This window comes from Lissotriton vulgaris, chromosome 3_2, assembly GCF_964263255.1.
Source record: "Lissotriton vulgaris chromosome 3_2, aLisVul1.2, whole genome shotgun sequence".
Classification (NCBI taxonomy): domain Eukaryota; kingdom Metazoa; phylum Chordata; class Amphibia; order Caudata; family Salamandridae; genus Lissotriton; species Lissotriton vulgaris.
The window spans coordinates 226,000,963-226,018,962 of record NC_141690.1 but is presented as its reverse complement, the minus strand read 5'-3'; the positions used below and the strand labels follow the sequence as shown (position 1 = coordinate 226,018,962).

At 47.6% G+C, this 18,000-nt stretch overlaps 1 protein-coding gene across 2 annotated transcripts in view; it reads left to right on the top strand.

Moving 5' to 3' along the window:
• Nucleotides 1-18,000, top strand: part of IMMT (inner membrane mitochondrial protein) — a 512,590-nt gene that overhangs the window by 493,073 nt on the left and 1,517 nt on the right. The gene's annotated exons all lie outside the window — the stretch shown is intronic.

Here is an 18,000-nt window from a genome sequence, read left to right as displayed (position 1 = left end):
CGAGCTGTGCAGCAGGGACTCCGTATCCCAGGAGTCCCTGCACGACCAAATTGCCACACCTGGTCCGCTCTCCCTGCTTGCCACACCCCCGACCTCGAGCTCTGATAAACTGTGGTACCTGAAGCCATCGTGGGATACTCTTAAAAACTTTGTTCTTGCCTGGTGAGGAGGAGCTGCCTGTTCGGATGGCCGCTTGTTGTTGTCTCCTTTGGGGCTGCTGACTGCTCACCGGACCCACTCCGCGGGTCCCGCTTTGCAGCGTGAGGAGTAACTGACTGCACTGGGATTTGAGCGTGAGGGGCGAGGATTCGTTCTGCAGCAGGGCTGCGAGCTGTGCAGCAGGGACTCCGTATCCCAGAAGTACGTGCATGACATATTTGCCACACCTGGTCCGCTCTCCGTGCTTGCCACGCCCCCCCAACCTCTCCCTACCATTCATAACAGGAGCAGTATACCGCTGCGCGGGAGCGTGCGGGAGCGTCCCGGGAGAAGACCGGGACAAGGGCGGGCCGTCTTTGGCCGTCAGGGGCTGCAGGATGCTGGGCTGGGCCCACTCTCTGACATCTAGCACTAAACTACCGGATTTGATTTCGTAAGGGTATAGTGAGCTGTCATCTTGCTGAGCTTCACATACGGATACTATTACAAGTGACTATTAGCGACGTGTGCCCCTTTATTGTGGTATATAGTGAATTTGTTTCTTTTTTCTATAGTAAGTCCAGTTAAAATAGGTCTTTGCATCTATCTATTCCCTCACTTAATCCCTTACCCTCTACGGTAGGGGTTGCAATCCTGGGGCCTCTAGAGAAATATTTCTCCAGGGCTACTCGTGAGATTGACAGAGATTGCCGTAGCTGAGAGACGTGCTGAGCGCAGGCTATCTGTTGAACTCCTCAAACTCCCTTTAGAGAAGCGGGCGTCCTTGGGTTTTCTGGCGCCGGTTCCCTCTGCATCATGCACAACCGACCCTGACTCGAATGCTTGCCCACCCTTGGAAAAGCCTGTCTAATTAGCTCTGTCCCCTAGCCCTAACAGGGTGGAGAGCATGTTAGATTTAGATCCCCCTATTGAAGAAGAGCCCTTGGTTGTGGAGTCTATTAATGCCTCTCCCCTCATGCCTACCTCAAATACCATTCCTAGTAATGGGGAATCCACTGCCTCACCAGTTGTGTTATCTCATGCAGTAACCAGAATCCTCCATACCAAAAGGAAAAGGAATATTAGTCCCCGCAAAGGTTGTTATCCTAAACCCCATAGGAAAATTAGGAAACTTGGAATAAGAGTGGGAGCAATCCAAAAGTCCAAAGGGGTGCGTGTAGGTTGCGTTCAGGGTGACACGGAGGGGGCGTCTCTCGGTGAGTCATTAGTTAAACCATGTGACACTCCGGTTACGGCTCCTGTCTTGATCATACCCCCTGATATCCCCCTGATCGTCCAGATAGAGAAATTGATGAAATCGCTATTGACTCCGGTCGTAGAACGAGTCAAAAGGCTAGCGGATCGATTGGACAGCTTTGAACAAGCAACACTAGATAACTTCTTTTCTACCAAATCCTTAATTAAATTACACCCTAGGATTGGGGCCGATGATTCAGGGGGGGGGACATGCTGCCAGGGTGACCTCTACCACTCCACAAGATCCATCTAATGTAAGTGGAATGGTCAATGGGGTGTCAGTATTAGAGGCCCTTCCTCTTCCTGTTGCCACTGCTAAAGGGGGTGATCGAAACCCAGGAGAGGCCACAAAGAACACAACCAAACTTCCAGACCACCCTAGGGCTACTAAAACTCATGTTAAGAAGCATGTAGGCGTTGAGGCTACTGGCAAAAATTATTATGCTAAACTGAGAAACTCCGGAACCAGTAAATGTCCTGAGTCAGCCCAACCCAGATTAACCAGCTCTATTCCTCCCCTCATTACCCAGCCTGATGCGTTTCCTCCCAAAGAGGCTTCCAGAATACCTCCCATGAATCTGCCGCCAGATTGTCACCCCTTTGTTGCTATTCTCACCAACGTACCACCTTTGTTGGTTGGGCAACAAGAATCCTACCAGACGCTAAAAAATAAAACCATGCACTGGTTAAGGGTTAATAGACCACTGCCCAGGGAACTAGATGGGTTGATTCTGGGCGTCAGAAGGGTAGGGTGGGTAGGTCGTGGTCATAAGCACTTTGAGGGAGACTGCGTGGTGGTCAATTTTAAGGATCCCAGGGTTGCACAGTTAATTTCTAACCAGAACCTAGGGACCAGTAGTGCCGGCATTGGAGTAGTGGATCTGACCTTCTTCTACCCGAGATCAGTTGGCAACCATCATGGTATCGTTTCGGATGGCAGAGGATGGCAAAATTTTGCCCTCCCCGGGTACGACCCCTTCCCTATGCCTTACCAGCAAGTTCCATGGTTAGGGTCCTATGGAAGGATGCCAGGTCATTACACACTGGCTAGCACAGGCGCTCCTCATACACACCCAGAGGCCCACACAACCGATTAGGGACAAATGGGCGGCCCACAGAGGGAGGGATTGGACAGATAAAGAATGGAACCTGGTCCTGGCCAGCCCCGTGAACTTCCCACGTAACTCCCGCTTCCGCACCATTCAGCTGTACATACTGCACCAGGCATATCTGTCGCCAGACAGAATAAATAAATACTTTGCGACCGATACCGCGGCCTGTCCCAGATGCAACCTGCTGGATGCTGACATCCTGCATATGCTTTGGAGCTGCCCGACTCTGTCCACATACTGGGGGGAGGTGACATCACTCCTGACACACAGCACAGGCCCGGGACTACCTAACACATGGGAGGCATGCGTCCTTGGGTTATACAAGAGGACTAAACAAAATAAAACACAAGCCCGGTTCTGGGACCTAGGCCTTATCACGGCCAAGCGCCTGCTCACTAGGCACTGGAAAAGAAGAGAACCGCCAACTCCCGCACACTGGTATACATCCTTCGTTAACTGGGCCAGAGCAGAGGGCACGGCACTGCGCGGAGAAGAGATAGCAGGTTTGAGACAGTTCCCGATCGCACACATCTGGGATGACATCCTGGGGTCCCTACAGGGGGAGGGCGAGGCCAGGGGGCTCACGCAGAGACAGCTGAGAAGGGTAGGCGCCCCGCGAGCGGTGACACCATAGACAGGGCTGCGCACCGCGCTCACCCCCCCCCCCCCCCCCTGAGAGCAACACAGACCCCTGACACACAAGCCGCGAACACAATCAGCCACACACACGAGGGCTCCCCACCACACAATGGCCCGACCACTGCTCTTAACACCATAGCCTTGACACAGCCCCCACGAGTACACTCCCACCCCCCCCCCCCCTATTTCCGACGCCCCCTACACACTCCCATGTTAAAGGTTTCGCACTCCTGTTCTTCCTAGCTGCGAGTATACCCACCATCACACAGCAGCGGACAGGTGCCGCTGACTGAACACTCGGCAGAGAACACGGGAGCGGGTGACACCCACCGAAAATGCAACAGGGGCGACACATATGTTTGCCACACACGCCGTACACTGACCCGACAGCTGGTGGGACACCACCGCTCACCGAACCTGTTCCCCACCAGCTTTACAGCTAACCAAACAAGCGTGCCATAGATCCCACATTTCACTGACGCGCTCCCAGCACATGCCTAACACGTTGATGAGACATTGGTGCCGCGCGCACCGATGGTACGCGGCGCAGCTCTGGGACCACAGACATGATGGCACATGCCGATGTGAACAGCCCTGTTCTATGTTGAAGAGTTAATGGTTGAATTATAGAAAAAATGTAAAATGAGACGTCAATTATAGAAATGATCATGTGCAAAATGCGAAGGATATGCATAATTTACTAGCGACAAGGCACGCCAGACAGCGAACGAGACACTGCATAATGCCTTCCCCTGTAACCCTATGTACCAACAATACACGGACTTCTCGCAGCCGGCCCGCAGGGTTGTAGGCTTTGCTATATGTACTGCACTTTTTTAACAATAATAAACGTCTTAAAAAAAAAAAAATGGAAGTATGCCAGGTTATTGAAACTATACCTCTCCTGGGGTAGTTCTTCCGTCTCCGGGCCCGCGTCCTTGGATGGAACCCTGCGTCTTGGAGACCACTAGCATCAGCCCGACCCCCTCCTCAATGGTATGCTGCCCCCAAATACAGGGTGCTAATCCTAGCTGTGGGTCTAAGCTGGGAGAATGTGCACCTCGTCTACTTCCCGAGGGGTAGCGGGTCCTTAACCTCGTACCTCACGGCGAGCCACCAGTGGCGGATCCTGTCATAAAGCTTCTCAGTTGGAACGTTGCGGGTATTACAAGAAAGCTGGCGGTCCAGGAATGGAACACACTTGTGGAGGGTTACTCCATTTGCATCTTCCAAGAAACTTGGAGTAGGGAGCCTTGCCATAAGGTAGGCTACTCATCCTTTTTCCAGCCAGCAGTACCATCCCCTTCTGGGAAGGGTCGCCCCTCAGGAGGACTTCTCATATGGGTCGCCATCTCACTCGGCTGTCAGGCTATCCAGCGAGTGACTGATTCACTCGATCTTCTGAGTATAACACTTAAAGGACCCAAGAGAGGGCTGACACTAGATATTTTTAATATCTATGTTCGGGGCATAAAGGGAGGATTACACTCGCCTATCGTGTCAGAGCTGGAAACCTTGCTAAGGAGGGGCTCCAACAGTTCTCATGTCCTAGTCGCAGGTGACTTTAACTGCACGTTTGAGCCCCTTGGATTGGAGGACTCTCTGGGGACTGCTGAAGATGATAGTAGGAGAGGTATACCAGCTTTAACCTTACCTCCCATTAGAAGGTGGTCTCAAGTGGCGGTCCAAATCTACTCTTTAAACCTGGAATTCGACCTTAGGGCTGTGAATGGCAGGACGATTTTGGATCCGTCTGGAGCTCATACCTATAACAGGGTGGATCATACATCCAGAATAGATTACATCCTTATTGATGTAAAATTCTGGGGCTACTTGTTGGATATGGAGATACTCCCCACAGTAGAGTGACCACAACCCGCTCTCCCTTGCCTCCCGTCCCTTCTGGACGGAGAATTCGGGGGTACATACGTCCCTTCTGACGCATGCCCACCAGGAGGTTCACCCCTCCAATTGTGGTAGGCGCCTAAAATGGAGTAATCTTATTATGGACGAAGAGAAAGTCCTATCCATTACAACACTCTTGGCTACCGCTCATTCTAAGTTAGATGCACCGACCCCACACCCTGAGGAAGTTTCAGCGCTTTTTTCTGCTACTACCAAGGCCTTGAGTGAACTTTTCCATCTTCCAAACAAGGCCTCTCGAGTCGATAAGCGTAAGAATAGGCCGAATCCACATGGTTGGTACACGAAAAAATGCAGGGAGAAGAAAAACTCCCTGATTGGCGCTGTTAAGAGCAAATCCTTGGCCGATATAAGATTGGCAAGGAAAGACTATTCGCAGACTATGCTCGCAGCAAAGAGAGATTGCGAGGACAGGTTCTGGGCGGATCTCAGGAAAGCTAGTTTGGAAAGGGATGTTAGAGGCTTCTGGAACCTTATAAGATCTAGGGATAGGCCAGTTAGCACATTGATAACCTGTAACATCCCTGCCCAGAGCTGGTTCAATCATTTCTCGTCTCTCTATACCTCAATCGAGCCACCTACCAAGACTGATTCCTCATTGAGTGATTGTCTAACGGGATCAGAGTACATTCCCTTTACTAGTAGAGAGGTGGAGGATGTAATTAAGTCACTGGTGCCTTTGAAAGCAGCAGGGCCTGACGGGATACCGGGTGATTTACTTCGGGCAAGTCCCAAGGAGTGGGGGAAGCTAGTATCATCATTGCTAAATGCCATTAGTGAAGGTGCGCCCGTACCCGAATCCTGGAAGGCGGCAGAGGTTGTCCCGATATTCAAAAAGAGGTGTCGGGACAACCCTGCCAACTACAGGCCAATAAGTCTTATTGACTCCTCCCAAAAAGTGGCGGGAAGGTGATCCTGAGAAGGGTGCTCCAGTGGATGGACGACGACAACAACATCTTGTCGGACCTCCAAGCTGGGTTCCGCTCTGGCACTGGGACCATCGAGCAAGCCTTCAGATTGACTCTTCCCCACTGTAAGGTGGTGGTGCTGGGAGGGGGCAGTCTATATTTGGCCTTTATAGACCTAAAGACTTCCTTCGACCTGGTTCGCAGGGAGGAGCTATGGAAGGTTTTGCTAGATTTAGGGCTGCCCACGTACATCCTTTCCCTTCTGGTAGAACTACACGATGGCAATTTTGCGCAGGTGCGTTGGGGTACAAAGGGTGAAAAAACAGAAAGGATCCCCGTGGGAAGGGGCGTCCGACAGGGATGTGTCCTAGCGCCCACCCTGTTTTCTCTTTATGTAAACGGCGTGGTAGAACATCTGCTGAGAAATCCCTCGGACGATCCCTCCCTGGCGGACAAACGGATCCCCACTTTGCTTTTTGCAGATGACACTCTTCTTATCTCAAAGTCCCCTATGGGTCTCCATAGCCTTTTGAATAGTTTCCGGGAGTTTTGTCTGTTGAGAGGGCTGGTAATTAACACTGACAAAACCAAGTTCCTGGTTATGAATCCCCCGAAGAAACTTGGCAGACCTCCGACTGAATTCCGAGCCATTGGAGAGGGTCTCTGAGTTTGATTACCTAGGTATTCGCCTTAATGATTCCCTCTCCTGGAACCTGCACATCCACAAAATGTTACTGGGCCACAAAAGGGTGGGAGGCACTTTACTTAAGGAACTATGCTCCCCAACTAGTAAACCCCTAGCCCCAGTTGTGGAAATATACAAAGCCAGAGGGGGCAGTGCCGCACTATATGGGGCGGAGCTGTGGGGTACCTGCAGCCTGGATCCACTAGCTAAATCAGAGGGCAAATTCTTGAAAGATCTGATGGCTCTCCCCTGGAGCACACCAACAGTACCAGTGCTACTGGATTTAGGTTGCAGATCTATTAGGGACCAAGCACTACTTCGACCCCTGCTCCTTTGGGCACGATTATGGCGGGTGCCCGAATTAGCTTCCTATGCGGAAGCATTATCTGAGGTTATGGCCATGGCAGGCTGGTCCAGGATCAAATGGTTGAGGGACGTCAAACGATTATTGGTGGAGATAGGGTTATCTGACGCATGGACTTTGAAAACTGCCCCACCTAAAGCTACGATTAAAAAGTTGTATTGGAACTGGGTCTCTGCAAAATTACATCTAGATTCATGTCATTGCAACTCTACTGTAGCTTTTGTGAGGATCAAGAATGTGGTGGCCTATGAACCCTACATAGACATTATCTCCATTCCGTTTGACCGTACCTTGTATTTCAAGTTTCGAGTGGGGATTCTACCAGTAGGCGAGGTAGTCGCCCGCTGGAAGCGGTCTTACCAACTCTCCCCTCTTTGTGCATCTTGTCCCACTCGAGTTGAGTCTGTAGCTCATATTTTCTTTGAATGTCCGGACTATCGTGCACCGAGGACCCGCTGGCTAAAACCCTTATCCAGACTCTTAGGCACCCGCCAGTGCACAGTGGCAATGCGTATTTTAATGACTGACACATCCTCTGTGATTGTTTGTGCTGTGTCAAAAAATTTTAAAATGGGCTTGGTTGATTTGCACAAGAAGGCTTTCCTTGTCAATTTAATCTGGTTTTAACCTTTTTAAATATTTCTTTCTCGGTTTTAATTTATTGTGTGTAAATAGATTGTATTTGATAATTATTGTAATTTGTATTGCTGTATAAGCTTTTATGGTATTCTCTTTTACCGAAATAAAGCTTATCAATCAATATTCGAAGAATATAAACATCCTGGTTTAACAAGCACCTTTTGTGAAGTTAAACCAAATGCCTTTCGGTCTTCTATGATTATCAAAGATGTGAGACTCCTACTTCTAGTCTTGGCAAGGCTGTCCAATACTTAATACTCTGCCACTTGTCCTGGCCACGTACAATAATGACTGATAGATTTTCAGGCTGGCTACCCCCATGTGTCATTTTAATTAAATAATAAACGGTGAAATAGAGGTGTCAGAAAAAAAAACAGTCTTGATACTGTTGAAGCAGATGCATGTTCCGAGGGCACAAGGGCTGTCTTTCATGTATAGGAAAAGGTCAATGACATCTATTCCAACTTCGCATCCAAGGCTGTCACTGATCATCCTAGTCACAACACTAGCCCCAGCTCCCCCTCCGTCTCTTTTCGCGAATTTAGTCAAATCTCCCCGACACTCACAGCAAAACTAATAGCAACCACTAAATCAGGATCCCCCCACGACCCTTGCCCACCTTCCATCCTAAAGCCTGTTTCTAATCTTATAGGACCCGCTCTTACTAAAATATGTAACTCCATGTTCCTCTCAGGTTCCTATCCATCCATTTGGAAAAAAGCCATCATTAAGCCCTTATTAAAAAAAAAAAAAAATCTTGATCCAGCAGAACCTAAAAGCTACAGACCGATCGCTTCTCTTCTCTTCCCTTCCCTTCCCATCCAAAATATTTGAAAAAATCATGAATACCCAGTTGTCCCATTAAATTGACCAGAACAATCTCCTGGATGACACCAAATTTGGATTTAGGAAGGGTCATGGGACAGAAACAGCACTTATAAAGGCATCGGACGAAATCAGAATGATAATCGATCAAGGCGGCGCGGCAGTCCAGATATTATTGGACTTGTCCGCAACCTTTGACACGGTCGATCATACCATCTTGATCGACCGTGTATCCTCTATTGGTATCCATCATAAGGCGAAAACTCTTCTGACCTCCTTTTTATCTGAACGTAAACAGTCAGTCAAACTTGGTGGCTACTACTCCCCTGTTTTTACCCTCCCTTGTGGAGTTCCCCAAGGATCATCGCTAAGTCCGACATTATTCAACATCTATGTGTCGGACTTGGCAAGGGTCATCAAATCACATGGAATAAGGCTAACCTCATACGCCGATGATACCCAGTTGGTATTGGCTGTACATAATGATGGAGGAGCAGTTGCTGTCAACTTTCAAGAAGGTATGATGGCCATTAGTACTTGGATGGAATGTAACTGCTTAAAACTTAACTCCGACAAAACGGAGGTCGTGATTTTTGGCAGCCTCACCCCTTCTTGGTCCCCAGCATGGTGGCCTTCTGATCTGGGTTCCCCTCCACTACCTGTTACCAAGATCAGGAACTTGGGGGTAATATTTGATGACAAGCTATCTTTTGTCAGCCATGCAAATGCTGTTGTCTCCTCCTCTTTTTACACCCTTAGAATGGTTAGAAAACTCCTGCCTTTTCTTCCTCCCAGTGCTGGCAAGACCCTCATGTGTACCTTGGTACTATCTAAGGTTGATTACTGCAATGGACCTCTATTAAATGCACAAGAGAAAGTCCTTAATAAAATGCATTTAATCCAGAACGCGGCAGAAAGAATTTTGACCCGCACCCCAAATTTTACCTCAATATCTCCCATCATTCGTCAACTTCACTGGCTCCCGGTCAGAAGCCGCACTAAATTCAAGGCTCTGTGCATCGCTTATAAAGCTATGAACAATATAGGGCCGGAGTTCTTAAAAAAAAAAGCTTTGCGCATATACACTCCCAAAAGATCCCTACGCTCATCGAAGGCCCACCTGCTCCCAATCCCGCGTACAAAAAAGTGGCCTGGGGAGACCGACGATTCATAGTGGCCGTATCCAGATTGTGGAATACCCTCCCCCTCCACATTAAAAACAGTCCATCCTTGATGTTATTCCGAAAACAAATAAAAACATGGCTCTACAATCAGTAACACCATCTAGCGTCTCTTCAGCCACGTTCAGCGCTGAGACACCCCGGGGTATTTGTGTGCTATATAAATTGTATAAATAAAATAAATAAATCTGCATGGATGAGGTTGTCTGGCTTCTCAGGTGATGTTCAAGCCTGTTTAATTGATTTGACCTTTGGGGGATCTCATTTTGGCAGATTTAAGGTGAGGCGGGCACCAGCTTGACCACAGTGATTGATCTATCCTACTCACATTTTTCACAAACAAAACAAGTTAAAGCAACGTTGTCACCTCATCTTGCCTAAACCGACACACCTTTTTCAACCTCAAACAAGCTTTGGCATTGCCAATAGGTCTCACTTTTGGGACCTTATAAGTGTGTAGTTATGCAGCACAATACCCTTGGTGCAACAACATCAACGGTTGCATGGCTAAACACTTGTAAGGTACAAGGTTTAGCCATGCAACAGCTGATGTTGTTGCACCAAGGATATTGTGTTGCATAACTAAATACTTATAATATCCCAAAAGCGAGACCTATTGGCTATGCCAATGCTTGTTATTCAGAAGGGTGTGCCAGACTGGTTGTGGGACTCAGAGACGATAGTGCCTCGCACTGTGGTTAGAGAGGCCCAGGCGGGTCATGACATACTTTTGGCAATTATTGTCAGTTGGCCCTCCTTCACCAAAGTACTAGTAAGCCCAAGAAACATTTTGTTGTGCCAAAAAAAAAAGCTCGACTTCGTAAGCAAGTGAGAAGGATTTTGCAGTCCTGTGCAGGAAGGGTTGAGCCTACTTGTCCAAAAGTCAATTAAAACATAAAAACGTGTTGTCTAAGTCAGCAAACAATAACTTAGGCGTCGGGTCATAAGAATTTCCCACCCTTGGGGAAAGAAAATACCTTTCAAGCCCTTCCTGGACAGCTGTAGTTTGGGGGATGGAGAGTAGGGCTTGGGCATATCCACCGCTTGTGGGGAGACTACAGAGGAAGAGTGAGTTTGGGGCTTTGGAGCAGGAGAAAGGGAAATGACTTGGGGATGCAAGGTGATGTGATAGAGAGATTGTGGAATGCAAGGGAAGGGGATTGATAGAAAAATATAGTTTGGGTTATGGAAAGTTGTTTTGGGGGAGGGTTTAAAGAAGGCAGGCCGTCAGGAATTTATAGTGTATTAGTAGGTTGATTTTATGGGGTATTTCAATAACAATATGTTGAAACTACAAGTAAAGTGGCTTTTCTGCTAGCAAAGGTTTGTGGTATCGTTTTTTTAGCACAATGTGAAAACAGCTAGACAGTGAATGACAATAGCATTCTCAATCCTGCTTATTTAGTGCTGGGCTTCGAGGTACATAAGAATCCAAAAGTAAAAAAAAAGGCATTTATCAATAGGCTAGAAATTAATAAAATAACTGTTTGTGTTTCATTAAATCATTAAACCAATAGAAGCTACCATAGATGCTAGCAGACAAGAGTCAGGTGGGAGACCCCGATTTTCTAAGCCAAAAACGGCTTTATTTTGACGATCTTTCACCTAAAAGTACCTATTTCAATATTGGTCACTGAAAAAAAAAAATTCTCCAGCTCCCCTCTTCCGAAATGTTGGACTGAAGGACCTATGCCAATGGTGACCAACCCACCAGTCAAGCCTACATACACCCTGAGTGAAATATTTGGGCATAGCACCTCTATGACTGATATCTGAGGCGCAGCCTACCAGGTGATAAAAAGTTGACCATTCCGATTCCCTCTCAGTGAGCAGGTTAATTGCCCTACATAGTGACCTGAACGTTCCCGCTCATTTACTGCCTGTCATAATACTAGAGGATGTGGACTCATTCTGTACCACAGACGCGGTCTGGGACCAAGCTATTCCACAGAAGAGCTGTCCAGTGATGGCTCGGTATCCGCTTAATGCTGGCACGCTCAGACCTTGATTTCTAAAGGGTTTGAGACACCCACCTCGAGTGGAGCTCACGGGCCACGCCCACGCCACGAGGTCCCGAGTGGCACAGGTGCACCTTACTTCTGTCTTGAGTGTAATAGAGCCCTCATCTCACTCAAACTATCACCGAAAACATTTGTCTTTAGTTAGACAAACCACGCCCCTGCAGGCACGCACCCAATCAAACACTTTAAAGTGGTGTGACTCACCCAGATTCAGCCCGTGCACACGCTGCTCGCTCTTCTGGGCTACCTCGATAGGTAATATAGTTTGATGAAAGATTTGTGAGACCTTGTTGCCTAACACACTTAATCTGATACCAGTTGGGCAGAGGTCCCGTGCGATGAAATTACCCTTGTGAAATTAGTATCTTTTCGAATCAATTTACATGTCCACTAAAATTTCCTACGATCATGAGATCGGTGTGCTTAGCCGCTTACACATTCGCGTTCTGTAACTAGTCACACAATATCTATTGCAATGACCATAACTCTGCAAATCAGAGTGCACATTTCCACCAACAACAGTGCCTAACAGTAGAGCACATATTTTCTCGGAAGCGTAATTTACAAACTGAATTTCTTTTCACAGAAATTGCATACAGCAAGGATTCGTCAAACTCTGTAAGCCACTGTGAGTTTGCTCTGAAATGAGCTGAGTGAAAATCTTAAACCTCATTCTCCGGGGCTGGGTTCTGCCAAAGTGTACTGCTGCCTGAGAGAAAGAGAGAGAAGGAAGCGAGCAAGATGAACCTGTCAGGTCTGAAGGAAAAGCGGGGCGACGAGAGCTAAACACCGGGGGAGACGAAGGCTAAGCACCAAAGAGAGGGCTCCTTTCACGGGGCCAGGCATTGTGCGCAGGGACTGAGAGCTGGCTTGTGCCCTGCGGAGCAGGTAAAGGGACTGTGGAGGTCATGCTGGGGCTGCGCACTAACGGGTCAGGAGTCTTCTGCACGCTTCTCCTGAGAGGAGGGGTGCAGAACGCAGCTGCTTGACAAGGGAAGTGGTTGGTACGTTGCGTTTTGCTTTGTGGGAGCAGGTTGATGAACTGCAGTGGGTAGGGCTGCGGCGGGACAGTGGTCTGCTACTTCTGCCTCAACCTGAGGAAGGGATTGCATCATATTGAAGATATTCTGCAGAAGAGGAAGGGGCTGCGCTGGACAATCTCTGTATGGGTGGAGTTAGTTGTAGAGGCAAAAGGAATCGGAGCTCAAATGCCGAGCTTGCAAAGAGCTTGTGAGAGGGGGAGCATGAGGTGAGCCCACGAGTGATGCGTGCTGGTACGAAAGAGGAAAGCCAGATGGCACCTCTTCTCGTAAGCCCGCGCGCGTAACCGCAACCTCTATGCCACAAGCAAAAGCGTGTGGTAGCATTTTCTGAAGCCTACTTACTAAAGGTCTTGCCAGAGTAGCGCATGCGCTGGCTCAGGCGAGACCCAAAACTGCAAATATTCTTCCAACCATGCTAGCAATCTCCTTCCATTCAGGTTGAGCATGCAACGCCATACCCAAACTGCTTTAATGTTTCTTTATCCCACAATTCTTAAGCGGGACATGATCACAACTTTTCAAAAACAAATGGTGGTAAACAACACCAGACCATGGTGTGTTGCATCTAATTACATTTGGGTATTAACTCAGGTTGGGTATGCCTTCCATTTGTCACAAAGCAGCCCTCCCAACCCAGTTAACTTGAAGAAAGTAGTCTGTAGTCTTCTTAGAAGTGTTTGCTGTTGAAGAACTCAGGAAAATGCACTATGCTGGTAATTTCCAGGTTCCAAAGAAAGGCAGATGCCTCTTTCTTGTTCTGTGGATCTCCATTGGGCTCCTAACTATTGACTATGCCCCTTCTACGGGATTCTAAAACACTTTACCTTCTATTTTTTTCTTATGCTGATCTATGGACATCATTAACTGAATTTCTTTTTTTATTGTAAAGGAGATCCACTTAGAAAAGGAAGTATGTTTGGCTTCAATTTGAGCTGCTCCCCTAAGAGCTCATAGTAAACAAAGAACACCAGACCAGGATCCTCTTTGATCCGATCTGTGGACTGATTTGGTGATAGTCAGTGGCAAGAAAATGGCGCCCAACTTCTCCAGCATCTACTGTCCCTTCTTTGGAGGAAAGTAAGAGGATGGATGTTGTGTAAGGTGAACTACTGTCATAAAAGCAGTCCGTGCCGTGACCTTGTTTGTAAAATATGGCATTATGAGACACTGGCCAACATGTTTATGACAAACTCCCTGGAGAAGACGGGGGCAATTTGTGAGAAAGTTTTCAAGAAGGCATTATGGTGTCAAATCAAGTTATCAATCCCTTGGCAGATTAGACCTGGACACCCATCGATCTTCCCATAGGTTGGCCATGTGTGTTTTTTTCCTGACTCTGTCTTATGGGCCAAAAACCTGAAGCCCAACAAAGAATTTTCAATGTTCTGTTCTCTGGGCATTCATTGCATGTGGCTTGGAGAAGTTGGAGAGGGTTAAGCAGGTTGGATAAGAAATGAGAAGAGAATACTGTATGCACCATTTTATGCCTTATGACTGTCAACACTTGCAGCATAGGGTTAAAGCCATTCACTACCGGTAACAGTACATTCATCATCAACAACAGCAAAAGCAACCTTCAGCCTAAAACTTAATGAAAGTCAGATGAGGTCATCAGGCTTCTCCAGCCACTAAGCCTCCTATCAAGCTTTGACTCTATATTACCCATTTCTAAGTTCGCCACTCTGTTATGGGAAAACATCAACAGTGATCTAAAATGAGTGGAGAATCACAGTACCCTGATGGGTGCTTAATATAATGCAGAATGTCTAGTATGATGTTCAGATCCCCATTCATTCTTCCAAAGACATTTTCTAATTTCCATTAAGGTACTTCATCTGGTCTCTTATCTTTGGTGTGAGCAGAGTGTCCCTCCCCACTGTAGGGATATGCTTCGAGAGACTTGCCCCCTAATACTACTCTGAAACCCTGTGCATCCTTAGGGCTATCTCGTAGGCTGAGAATCACTTGTCATATCCTCCCCACCACATAGCTAGGCACCAGATCTTTAGGAATGTAGACCTCTTTATCTCCATTGGAATTCTCCTGAGCATAATCTAAAGAAATTTTGAGACCATACGTACCCGCGCTACTAATCCTTATTATGACAAAGGCCCATTTAGAGTTACTAATCATTACCCTTCACCGGACTCAACTGGATTGCTTCTTTGTTTTACCTTACTGCTTCCCTGTTCTATGACGTTATGTATACGTGTTTAACTTGCATGTAATTGATGTATAAAGAACCTTACTTAATGTAAAGCGCTCTGATACCCGCAGGGTCTTGTTCGCACTTTATAAAACTTTCAAAATAAAAGAAATAAATAAATTGGGCACTGCAGTTTCGCTGCCACCATTGCTGCTGGACTTGCTTTATTCTGAGGTCCAGTTGCCACCTTTTGGTCTTCCTCTCGGAGTCTGTGATGTTATTTTGGCAGCCAAGCACACCTCCACCAAGATGGTATACGCCTGCTGTGGTGACAAATTTGTGACATGGTGTGCATCCAATAGGACAGGACAGAGATAAGCTCTCCCTCTGGGTAGGGTGAGATGAGACACCCCAAGATGTTCTCGGTTCTCAACATTAATTTGACAGGTTCCTTGGCCCCTTTCTTTCTTATTAACAAGGTATAGTGACTCCTTCTATTGCTAGTAATGCTCATGGGCATCTACCTCAACAGTAGATTTTTATCCGCTGTCTGGTTCAGCCCTGTCTCGATAAAGCTCAATGTCAACGTCTCTGGGGGACTATCTTCAGGCCCGTTCAGATTCACAAGACCCATTGGTAGAGCAATTGTTGTCTACTAGACCTTTGTAGTTGTTGTGCTACCCGTCCATCTCGACTACTGGGATTTCTTCAGTGCATTGCATGGGGCCTTGTCCCTTTGGGGCCTACTCCATCTTTTTCACTAAGAATGATCAATCCGTGATGGAAAGGTCTCCATTCCAAAACTTTCTATAGTGTTGCACCAATACCCCTGGAAAGACCTCCACCAAGTGTTTAACCTTCCTCTGTCCCTGAAACATACCAAACCCTCCTGCTCTGCCTGCCTCGCCTTTCGTTTAAAAAAAAAAGGTGGTTGTTGACATCTCATTTGATGACCAATGACTTAGCAGGGAGACTACACCCTGATATTCTTTGAGACGTTGAAGAAGAATTATAGCCAAGGCCTCTATCTGACCAGCCTCTGCTTTGCAGTCCGGAGGCTTGTTCCTGCTCTGAATCTGAGACCAAAGACCCTTAGCCTGCCCAGGCAAGGAAGACTCTGTCCTCCGTATCCAAACCGATCTCTGCCCAGCAAATAACATTTTTTTAAAAGCCTTGTCGCTTCAGCACTTGGTGCCCAGAGCTCCATCCGAAGATCAAGATCATCCTATCCTGCTTCATCTTCAGGGAGAACTCAGCACCAGACAGTAGTGGTTCCTGATCCACCCACAAACTAATAGGACCCACACTCTGCCTCCACTAAAGCTTCAAGACTCCATTCCTCCTAAAAGAAAGTTAACTTTTGAGAAAGCTCTTCACCTTCAGCCCAATCCCCTGACAAAGACTATGAGGCACATTAGGGCCAGGGGACAACTCCCTCCCGGTTCCATAGTAGTACACATGGCCCGTAAGCATGCTAACACCTAAGGCAGCGGGGACGCACCTCCACTGGACAAGGATAGCAGAAAAATTGGTGCAGCCAGTAAACGGATCACTGCTCAGTCAGTGGCCAGTTGGTAATGCCCCAGCTATGTCATCCTGTTCTCCAAGTACAACCGGGGCACATTGGGACAAAATGGAGGAGACCTCTATCTCCCACACTACTACAAAAAGCGAGGTTCAAGGGCTCTTTTCAGGAGGTAAACCTATATCTACACCCTGATTCTGCTGGACGCTACTGACACTACCGTGCGCAGCATTAATTCCAGTGTCCTCATTCGCTGCCACTCCTGGTTGCGTGTTTCTGGCTTGAAACGAGAAGTAGTGCAGTATCTGCTCAGCCATCTCTTTGATAGGTAGCACCTCTTTGGACCTCAGATTGACCAGATACTAAAAGAATTAAGAAGGACAAGGATAACGCAAAGGCCATCGAAGCCCTACAAACTCGTTCTCTACAGCATGTATTTTGCAGATCACAATTCAGAGGCTGTGCCGAGACCACCTCCTATCAGAGGCCATAGCAGCCACAACCCTTTCATAAGGGTATTCACGTGGAAACTACAGGAGAACAATTCCTAGGGTAGAGGGAAAGGCGGAGTGGCTAAAGGAACCACCTCTGCCAAGCAGTGACCCACTGATACTCCTCCCTCCCCCGAACACACTACACCTATCGAAGAAAGACTCTAGGGGTTCCTGGGACAGTGACAGGAGATCACCACCAGTCAGTGGGTCCTCTCCATCACACAGCAGGGTTACTGTCTAGAACTCACTGCAACCCCTGAAAACTACCCCCCCCCCCCCCCCCTCCTCCTCGCAGATACACCCTTTCCCCAGAACACCAGCACCTAATTCAGGAAGAAGTAAACGCCCTAATTTGCAAAGGTTGCGCAATCAATGCTGCAAAGGGGTGTTCTCCCCAATCCCAAAAAAGGATGGGGTTCCTGTAGCCCTATGCTGGACTTCAGGCATATCAACGAATACATACTGTCAGAGCACTTTGACATGGTCATGCTCCAAGATATCTCTACTATAACAAGTCAACTGCATGACTGCCCCAACCTGAAGGATAACCTACTTTCGCATCTGTACTCACCCTGCACATCACCTGTACCTCCAGTTTGTGGTTAGTAGCCAACATTTTCAATTCTAGGTCCTACATTTTGAGATCACCACGGCCCCCAGTGTTTACAAAGTGCCTTGCCATGGTAGGTTCCTGCCTAAGGAGGAATGGCATCCACGTATTCCTCTACTTGGACCATCGGCAGATCAAGAGCACAAATGACAATGTTTGGCTCATACCCAAGTCACCATAGACCTCTTGCGCAATTTGAGCTTTACCATTAACACAGTGAAGTCCCACCTTCAGCCCCTTCAGGTTCAGTCCCTTCGAGGGGCAGTTCTCAACTCAGTCACTGGAAGGGCTCATCCCAGCCCAGCAAGGACCCAAGCCTTCCATTAGTAAAGGCCCCTTTTTCAACCAGATTGCCAACTAACGGTCAAGATTTTCATGCACCTCCTCTTCACCATGGCATCTTGTATCACCATAGTTTTCTAATGCCAGAGTATCTCAGCCATACAAGTCACGAACAGAAGATGTAAGCATCCGTTTGTGGCATTTAGTG